Genomic DNA, 10,888 nt, shown 5'->3' on the forward strand with positions numbered 1-10,888 from the left:
AAAATGAGAAAATTTGTTGAAGTACAAAATATAAGATTATCAGAAAGAGAAAAATTGATGAGTGGTGCTTTCAAAGGTTCCTCTTCCCCGTAATTAGAGATGCAGAAAAAGTGTTTCCCACCTCACCATATTCCTCTCAAAAGGACCATTTGCTGGTCCTCAAGTATGTCATGAGTTTAACGCCTCTGAGAATGTAATGTTCACTCAGTTAAGAGTGACACTGTTCAATATTCTATTAGTGGTGATTTTTAATTTAATTTTCTTCTGAGCTCTTGCTGGAGTTCAGTATTACTCATGCAAGTATATGTATCTGAGTAGCTAACCATTTTTTAAAATATGATAAAAATAGTTTCTCATCTTTTCTTCTTGTAAAAATCTCTAGTATCATTGCTTCTGAAATTCTGATTTAGAAACATAAAAGACAATCTGATTGTTATTTCTTTGTCTTTTCCTTCTTTCAAATATTAACTCTGCCATTTCTTCTCGTATCATATCCTCCCTTTCACTTTCTGCTGTAGCTAAATTTCTGGTCCAGTTTTTGTTAACGTTATGCTGAGGTTACAACTATGCTATTAGCCTTTGCTTCTTTGGCAGATCCCTTTTGACTTTATTCCAAAACACACGTACTTTTCTAATTAAATTCTACAATTAAAATTGAAGAAAAGTTACTTTTAAAACAATTGGCATGTCATTCCATCAAAGCTCTCTATGTAAAGATAGATATTTAGGTATAAGAATTTTCAACATCACTTAATCTATAATAATATAGGGCTGGAAACAAAGTAAAGTTTTCTTTGGAGATGGGAAGATAAATTCCCCCAGTTAGAGAACAGGATAAATTATTGAATATTCATACAGTATAATATTAAGCACTATTAAGAATAATGTTTTAAAACAGCAATTAATATTAAATGAAAAGAATAGGATACAAAAATATATAGTCAATACAATAATCCTATTTTTAAAAAATACATGAACAAATAAAGACCAGAAAGGAATGTACAAAGTGTGCACAAGATATGTGATTAATAATAAATCTTTTGATATTTTTCAAACTCTTTCCTATATTGTGCTGATTTTTTAAAGGATAAATTACTTATCTTATAAAACAATAAATTTGACATTTCTTACTCTTTGAGGCAAATTAGCATTTAATTCTGAGTTTAAACTATCAAGTCATTTAAATTTAAAATTAAAAAATTAATTTTTGGTTATAAGTTTAAAATTTAATTTTAAATGCTTCTTTTCTTGTCTCAGAAAGGATGAACTATAAGATGTTAGTATCCAAAATATACAAGAAACTCCCAACTCAATTGCAAAAAAAAAAACAAAAAACCCAAATAACCCAATTAAAAATGGGAAACAGACCTGAATAGATACTTTTCCTAAGAAGACATGTAAATGGCCAGTAGGTACATTAAAAAGTGCTCAGTATCACTTATCATCAAGGAAATGCAAATCAAGATCACAAGGAAACATCACCTCACAGCTGTTAGGATGACTACTACCAAAAAGATAAGAGATAATGAACACTGATGATGGTGCGGAGAAAAGGGAACCCTTGTACATTGTTGGTGGGATTGTAAACAGTGTAAACTGGTACAGCTGCTATGGAAAACAGAAAGGAGATTCTTCGGGAAGTTAAAAATAGAATTACCGTATAATCCAGCAGTCCCATGAAACCAGTTTCTAGAAGAGATACCTGTTCTCTCATGTTCATTGCAGCATAGTTCACAATAGCTAAGGTCCTAAGTGTCCACCAACAGACAAATGAATCAGGTAATTTGGTGTGTGTGTGTATGTATGTGTGTATGTATATGTAATATATTACTCAGATTTGAAAAAGATAAATCCTGCCATTTGTGATAAATTGGATAAGCCTTTAGGGTATTATGCTTAGTAAGATAAACCAGACAGAGAAAGACAAATACCGCATGGCATCACTTACGTGTGGAATAAAAAAATAAATTTAAAAAATTTAAAAAAAAGAACTCAGAATAGAAAAGCGGTTGCCAGGGGATGGGGTGAGGGAAGTGAAGAAAGACATAGGGAGAAGCTGGTAAAAAGGTATCAACTTGCATTACAAGGCAAATAAAGTCAGAGGATCTAATGTATAACATGGTGACTATAGCTGGTAACATGGTATCATATAAATGAAATTTGCTAAGAGAGCAGAAATTAAGTGTTCTCACAAAAACCAAACGGAGATCAAATATGTAAGGTAATGGATGTGTGAATTAACTCAGTGAGGAGAATCCTTTCACAATGTCCACATACATCGAATCATTACATCTCACACTTTAAACACCTTACAGTTTTGTCAACTATACCTCAATAATGCTGAAAAAATAAATATTATAAGCCAAAAATTGTTTTAAAAAATGGACAGCTGTCCTATAGCTCCTGAAAATTGACATGCTAATTCTCTCAAATGGGCCTCCATCATGAAAGGCCCTTAACAAAATGTTTAAAACAAAAATACGGTATTTGTCAAGCTCAGTTCATAACAGATAAATTCTTTTAGACAAATTCAACCTGTAGTCAGTGAGTTTCATTAAAGGAAATGTATTGAAGAGTTCTTCCATCTCTAACTACACACTATTCCGGTAAATTGTCTACTTGGAGTGGAAGTTGGTCCAAAGCTTACAACGGAAAACTATGGCTTCAAATTGTGTTACCGATCCATCACTAACAGCCAGTTTTGTGGACATACAAGGCAGCTTTGGTCTTGGTGAATGGATTTCACTGTCTCAGACCCTGCTGGGAAGCCTGGGAGAGCCTGTGCACAGATGCTTCTCCCCCCAATGCCTTGCCTGCCACCAGCAAAGTGTAGGAGCAGTAGTGGTGTTGAAGAACAGGGAAGAAGGAAGAAAAGATACCGAGAAAGGAAAAGACAAGCACTTGGTAAAGAATAATATTAATAGATGTATTGAGCATTTATCTTGTGCTATGTTCTCTGCCCAGCTCTTTCCATATGTTACCACACTGTGATCTTATGAGGTAGGTACTATTATTATCTCTGTTTACAGAGGAGGAAAGTGAAACGTGTGAAAGGTTGCCTGAAGCAGATCACATAACTGGTTGAGAGCAGGTTTGCTACTTCCAAACCATGCTCACAACCAAACTCTTCTCATCGTCTGCCACCGACTGTGAAATACATTCTGTGTATTTCCTTGTGTGAGAAAGAGAGAGTGGAAAAGAGAAGTTCAGAGATCTGATTGGGTTCATGATAAATTAATCTTACCTTATTCTTAGAACCTCAAAATGCAAAATCTGAATGTCTCCTCTAAAAGGAAAGAAGCTCAGGTGACTAAAATTTTGCAGATTAGCAGACATGAAAGTCTACGCAAATATCAAAGACTGACCCTATTTAGTTTTCAGTGAATATCAAGAATACTTATTGTGAGATTTCTTAGAACTTGCCTTTACTAATCAATTTCCATAATTTCCAATGCTTCTCTTTCTCCACTCTTTTCTCCACATCATCATTTCTTCCTTGGTCCTTTTAGGGAGGGGGCTTGAATTTTTTCTAGGGACAGAGTTGTAGTTGAGTCTTTAATATAGTAGAGAAAGAGAAACACTGAAGGAGGTTAGAAAGGATAGGAACTTTTTTGTGTTCCCCTAGGATCATCTATTCCCTAGTTTTTTCATGTGCCTCTGATCAACCCTCCCCAGTAAGCCTACCACGCACTCTCTCACCTCTCTGGCTAGCATCCATTTCTTAATCCAGAAGCTGCATCCTCCCTACCTTTGCAGAGCCCTTGCTCCCTTGACCAAGTGCGTGGTGAATGGATAATGCAGCTGGAGAGAATTCCCACTAGAGATAGATGTTTTCTAGGATCCAAAGTGTTAATGTATTTGATCAGGGTTTTAAATGTAATATTTTTATATACTTTGAGAGTGTATTTACAAAGCAGTCTCCATGTCTTCTTGACCAAGATGCATAACCACAGTGAAGACGGTAATGACACAACATATAAATGGACTGGTTTATGTTGCAGTTTGAATGCGAGGTTTTAGAGGCACAGTAATCTGTCTTAAACTTGAAGAAATTTCCATATGGTCATTTTAAAATGGAAAGAGAGAGTACAAATGATTGTTTATAAAACAAAATCTATAAATCATTCTAGAAAACCAGTCTGCCGCAAATGTTTACAATTAGAAACTAAGAGAGGCTACAAATCAGCCACAATGTTAGCATGCGCTGTCACCCAGGTAAACACACCTCCAAAAACTTCAGCTCGCACCGGCATTTAACTCTATAAATTTGGTAGAATTATAATGAAGATCCCAATAATTCTTATAAATAGCAACCTCACCCCACCCTTTAATACCTCATAGCAAGATTTATTTTGATAATTTAAAATAAATTACATTGCAAAACAAGTAAAAGTGCCTTGGCATGTTGACCTTTAAAAAATGAAATGAAGTTAGACTCTTACTAGGTTCTTATCTTCCTACTTAGAAGTCTGAACGAGATCAAAGTGCAGTTATACATACACGTGTCTGTTTCTCCCCCTCAGACTGTGAGCAATTTGAGAAGAAAAAGAAAATTTTATGTTTGCATTACTTTAAGCATGTAAAATGAGTCATTTACTCATTGTAAATGTCCAAATATCTTGTGCAATATTTATTTTTCCAGTGTAAAGTTAAGACTATTGTAATGAAAATCTACCAAAACACGGAATTTATGTGCAAAGAATTCTTCTAAAAGTTTTTCAAATTTTTTTCATACATAATATTATGTAATATTACAAGTGAAGATTTGACATTCATGAAAAAATATTTACAAGGTAATTAGCAGTATTCAAATGTCAGGTGATGGTGTTAGTTTGTAAATAGCAATTCCTCTATGTGTGAGTAGGAAAGTAACTACTTAACTGCCTTAAGAATAAGCAAGAGCCTCTCTCCTACCTTCAGTGTAGACTATTGACAGCAGTTGGCCATAATTCTAAGAGTACCTAGACATCTCATTAGTAAGCGAAAAACAGGATTTCTAGTGGGATCACGAAACAGACTGTTGAATTAACCCAAGTCATGGATTTTGTAGAACAGAGATTAGAAGAAAATTGGAATTTAAAAGAAAACAAAGATTCTTTCAGATGACAAAGAGAAGGAGCTTAGCAGGTAAAGGCTGAGTTCAAACAGCTGGTTAGGCATATAGACCCAGAGTCACAAAATATATTTGAAGTCAGTAACTACAACCCTGATGCTGAAAATATATGGAGTTCTTTCACACAGTTACATATATGTTCCTCAAAGTCTTGTGGGTCAAATATTATAATTCTGTCCACTTTACAAGTGGCAGAGTTAAATCTCAGAGAAATTAAATAACTTGCCTAGGCTCATAAATCTTAAACTAAACATGCATCTGTATAAAGTCTATCCCTTCCTGATTCATTTCCAGGGAGAGGAAAAGTTACTGTGAAGAGGACATTTCCATGTAGGATAGTTACTGTATTCCTAAGAGGTAGTCACAACAATCCTTAATTGGTGGAAGCAAAAATGGGGAATGGGTACAGATATTACCCAGTTAAAGTTTTAATTTTATAATTGCTTTAATATTAGAAATGAATGCCATCATTCTTGTTTGAATATTTGTCAGATGTGAAATTCTGCACCCATACCTAACATTTGCAGATTCATAGGTATCCCCAACAGGTTTTTTTCCCCTCGTTTTTCATTTCAAGTTTGTTTTAATGGAGTTTTTCTTTAAATTTATTAGCCAAATGCAGACAAAGAACTCTAACTCCTACTTGGTGGCAATTTGGAGTGACTCACATGTATTTATCTAAAATTCTCACACTTGAGGAAAAGATATACAAAAAGAAATCTGTTTCTACTCAAATTTTGTATGAAGAGAAGGATGAGAAGGATTTACTGTATCTTTGTGTGCTCATGTAATTAGCATATTTTTATAATGACTTTTTAAAATGTGGACAGTGGGTAACCCTTTAATGTTCTGCTTGTGTAGAGACATTATTTAAACATAAACTAACCTTGATAGATAAACTTAACTACCTGAGTAAGTGTGGAATTTAATGACAAGTCAACTGGCATGTGGCGGCAGAGAGTGAGTGCAGAATATTTGCCTTTGAAAATAAGGCTGAACTTTTCATCGCTGGGATACCAGAGGGATCTTAATGGGGGTCACAGATGATTTCTGGGTTCACAGAACATAACAAATGTTTGTGTACAAGTACTCCTGTGCATCTGTACATTTTCCTTGGGAAAAGATCTTTCAGATAATCATAGGAGTCTGTCTCAGCAAAGGTTAGGGATCACTGGTGCAAAAATTATGATGGTCTGATTCTGCAGTTATGATTATGTGAAAGTATTTTTTTAAAGAGATAATCTAGTCATCATTTTAAGATAAGATAATCTTAAAAAAATACCCATTTTATATGAAAAATGAAAAGAATCAGGAAAATGAAAAATATTCTATTTATCCCTAAAATACTCTTTATTCTTTACTTTTATTTTGTTTCCCTGTTACTATTATGGCATTATGTTAATTTATGTAAGCTTGGAAATCACCTACTTATTACTATACTACCAATGCTTGAGTTTTTTTATTTTTAATATATTTAAAAGACAATAAATTTAAAAGTTTAAAAAAAAAAAGGAACTCTAAGTCCTAAAACCTAAAGTGACCACAGGGAATGAGTCAATAAACATAGCAAGTGGGCAGTAGACAAGGGCAGTAGGGACTTTATATTAGAGAGGACAAGGGCTCCGTAATGGGACACAGATAAGAAAATTTATTTGTAGTCTTCTATTCATTCTTTCAACATATAGTAAATGAATGCCTCCTATGTTTCAGGAACTCTGCTGAGAACTGTAATGCAACTATGAAAAAAGACAAGATCCCTGCCCTCATGGACCTCCTGGTCTAGAGGAGGAGCGCAGGCCTGTGGTAACTGAAGGGTGCTCTGGGGCTCACAGGATGGGCGACCCCACGTCAGCAGGTGAGTTTTGGATAGAGGGGTGGGGGCCATGTGGTCAAGAACAGCTGTTCAGAAAAGCTAATTCTAAACCTCACTCTTAAAGGACGAGTAGGAATTTTTTTGTATTGAGTGATAATGGTAAAGGCATTGAAGGCCAAGATTGAAATTATGCAAAAATTAAGAAAATGTGATTAGCTCAAAAATAGCAAGTGATTCTAAACTGCAAGAGGTTAAGATACATTTGAGAAATTGAAGAAAAAGCAAAAAGCTAGAGAGTCAGAGAGGGGAAGTCACGATAAGCCTAATAAGCTCCACTCGGGGTGCTGAGACCTTAGGCTGAAGGTGGTACAGAGCTAGTCAAGAATTTTAAACAGCAAAGTTCGTGAATAAGTAATAATTTAGAAGTGCTAAGCTAAAGTTATATTTTGATGAGTTTATAAAGCAACAAGAGGAATGCTTTGATATCATGTTGACTAAAATGACAAGGTAAAACTGTGCAGACATAAATTATAAATGTGATGTTTCTAACATTGTCAAAAAGAAAAGTCATGTCAAAAAGACTGAACAAACAATGATGGCTGACTTTGGGTGCTAGGATTATGACAGAACTAATTCCATCAACACATATTGTACATATTTAAATTTTATTTTTAAAAGACTCCAAACTTCATGGCTCTTTTTTGTAAAAAGCTACAAGGTAGAGTGTGATGTCTAAGTTTATTGTCAATATATGTTAAAATTTCATATTGCTACGTGGAACTAGTGTATCTTTAAAGTAGTCCTTGTTCACTGCAGATCCATAGTGAATTAAGTGTTTCATCTGAATCTTGAAGTTCATGTTGTCAGTGTTGTTTTCCTCCAACGGCTACAGGAATTGGTCTGAAATCATAATTTCAAGAGAGAGGCAGTATGGCTTACAAAACTTCAGGACCATGCTCAAGCTAGCATAGGTTTATTTCCAGATGTCTGTCCTCTGACAAATTGCTTAATATTCCCGGAAAAGGGTGATCACAACAAGGACCCACAGATGTGTGGAGGTTGCAGTGGGTGTGGTAATGGCAACAGGCCGGAAGGCCACATGTCAGCAGAACTCATTTTAGTTAATTATACACACTGAATACTCTCATTCTGAGACATGGTTGGAAGCACAGCGGCCACGCTTTCAGACTTGGTGGGCTCTCACCCCCGGGCTTACCGTCATCTGTGTATGGGTGTAAGTGCAGTCCAGGTTGTTCTCCCCCAAGGATGTGTCCTGGCATGTCAAGGTTCAAGTGTCTTGCTGCTTTTCTGTCCGTTTGTGTGGACTTGTGAGATCTTCCTCCAGTGACTGTTCCACCATCCTTCCATTTCCTTCCTTGGAAACTGCTCACTCATCTGCAATTTTGGAAATTATACCCCAAACTTAACTCTTTCAAACTACTTATGGATAGATATAGGAAAGTTAGGAAATTCTAATGGCCTTTCCTTGATGACATGGCCATTTGTTCCTCTGTCTGCCCAGTTATATGTACAACGCTGGAGAAGGTCTATGACGAACTTGTAGAGTAGTGGCTACTCTAACACATAATTTTTAAACTTGTATCACAAAGAAGGAAAAAAAAATCTTCATTTGTGTGGATCATTCTTCTGCCCCAAACCTGCCAGTGATGCCTTATCTCAGAGTAAAAGCAAAGCACTCGTGTCTGTAAGACACTGTAGGTCATGCTCCTCTCTCTCACTGGTGAGTTCTTCCCTGCCCATCTTCTCTAAAATAGTAACTACCACCAGTATTTCTCAGTGCTTCCCTCCCACTCTTATGCTTTCCTTTTCAGAAAGGAAAAGTTCTTCACAGGACTAATAAACATCTCTTTATTTTCTGTTTTCATCACTTAGAGTGTAAACTCCATGAGAGTGAGGATTTGTGTGAGTTTTGCCCACTGCTGTATATTCAAAGTCCAGAACTATATTGTCACATACTATGTGCTCAATAAATATTTGTAGAGTAAAATATTTATGTATCAGATGAAGTTAGAAAAGCTATTTCAAGGAGAATTTAATTGGAAAAATAAGTACTGGATCTACTTATAGTAAAATTGTATTGTAATATCTAAAGTTAAATAGAGAATTTCTTTTAATCGATAAGGATAATTCATCAGGAGGAAGATAGGTGTCATGGGAGCCAAGAGAAAACACTTCATGCCGGTGCGGGAGGCACCAACTCGGATATGGGCAGGAAACCTCATTGTCACCAGAAATCTGGTCTCAAAATTTCATTATTTAAGGCTTCATAGAATAGGGGCACATGGTATTTTCCCTTCTAGTTAGAGGACTTTGGGGCAGTGACAGTAAAAACCACTGTTCTGCTACCGACTTGGGGCAAATGTGAATAAATGAGATGTATTTGACCAGGTCTGAGAAAAGCCTGCGGTCTTTATGAAGCCAATCAAGGAGAAGCATAAGACTGTAGAGATGAACGCCACTTGAAACTAAGGAATTCTAATCCCTGTTTCGTAATTCACTGGGGTGGCTGCCAGCCATCACGGAAGCTCTGCAAATCTCAGAGTTCTGGCTGTTTTCCAGGTTGTGACTTAAGAGTCCCTGAAATGAACATGTCACCCTCTTGCTGTGGTTATGAGAGGAAAGGGTACTTAGCAAGCACTAAGCACACCAAGAAGCCAGCTTTACTGATGTGGAAGCTAAGGCTTATCTGGGAAGGTCTGGCAACAGGTAAAGGGGCAGGAAGGGAGGACAGTTTCCCAAGGAATGGAACTTCCTGCGTCCTGTGAGACACAGGCTTAGCTTACTGCTGGGACTTTCCCCTCGTACGGAAGTAGAGACTTGGCAAACAGGCAAATCCCCAGGAAGAAGAGCTTTGTGCCAAGTATGGGCAGAATATGACCCTAAAAGGAAGTTGGTAAAGGGTTCAATTTACTATTCTCTGGATTCCACAGTGTGAAGCAGACATGGGGAAAGGAGATTATTTTAACAGGAGTCCACCATTTTCAAAGGGACAAAAACTTGGGAGTGGGCACGGAGTACAAATCAGGGGCTGAAGCCTCAGGATGGAAACTCAGCTTGACATCCTGGTCACACCCATTCCCTCATGCTCAAGAGACAGCTGCTTATTCTCATTCCCCAATTAAATTACACAAGAATTTTAAGAGATTTCTTCTGGCTTTGGAGAGGTCCGCCTGTAATAGTTTCTCATTCTAGGACTATTAGTCAAAAAGATTGAGTAGCCTGTGAAGTTTCTGTAAGACAGTGGATAATACATTTTTATCCTTTCCAAAACATTATAGAAAGAGTTTATGAGCAACCTTCCTTTCTGGGTACTGCAAAGATTTTGCTGAAGAAAAGGTCTAACCAAAAGAATATATTAATTTTTAAAACAAAATATTGTTTGCAACTACTTAAGACTTCCTAGGTATAGACATTTGCTAAAGTAAATTGTTCTTTGGTTCTAAGAAAATATTTTAATGGGCCACATGGGCATTTTTTATTGTACATAGTAGGGCTCCAAGGATAATCTAGAAAGGCAAGACTTAGAGAAAAAATTAAGTGAGATCTCTGTGAAACAAAGTAACAAAGATTTTGTAATTATCTACTAATGCTTGGTAAATGGAAGTGAAAACCTTGGAAAAAGGAAGGTCTTCGAGCTTCTAGACTTGCACCATCCAACATGGTAGCCACTAGCCACATAAATTTAAATTTAATCAAATTAAAAATTCAGTTCCTCAGTCACACTAGCCACATTTCAAGTCCTCAGCAACCACATGATGTTAGTGGCCACTGGACTGGACAGTGTAAAAGTTTCGTCAGACATCATTGGTCTAGACAGATAGGATTCTCAGGGGCGCACGTGGTTTGTGGGAGGACATTCAATAGTAGAATAGTTTTTTGACTATGTGGGAATGATTGTCTTATTTCTCTGAAGTCTTCAAGCAGAAATCTGTTTTACATAG

General features: G+C 36.3%; 1 long non-coding RNA gene across 1 annotated transcript in view; it reads left to right on the forward strand.

The window, feature by feature from the left end:
• LOC116662176 overlaps window positions 1-7,243 on the forward strand; it is a 262,216-nt gene extending 254,973 nt beyond the window's left edge. The window contains exon 10 of the long non-coding RNA XR_004318183.1: window positions 6,824-7,243. This is a non-coding gene — a long non-coding RNA (uncharacterized LOC116662176). The remainder of the gene's footprint in view (window positions 1-6,823) is intronic.
• Window positions 7,244-10,888: the final 3,645 nt, after the last annotated feature.

Source organism: Camelus ferus, chromosome 3 (assembly GCF_009834535.1).
Source record: "Camelus ferus isolate YT-003-E chromosome 3, BCGSAC_Cfer_1.0, whole genome shotgun sequence".
Lineage (NCBI taxonomy): Eukaryota > Metazoa > Chordata > Mammalia > Artiodactyla > Camelidae > Camelus > Camelus ferus.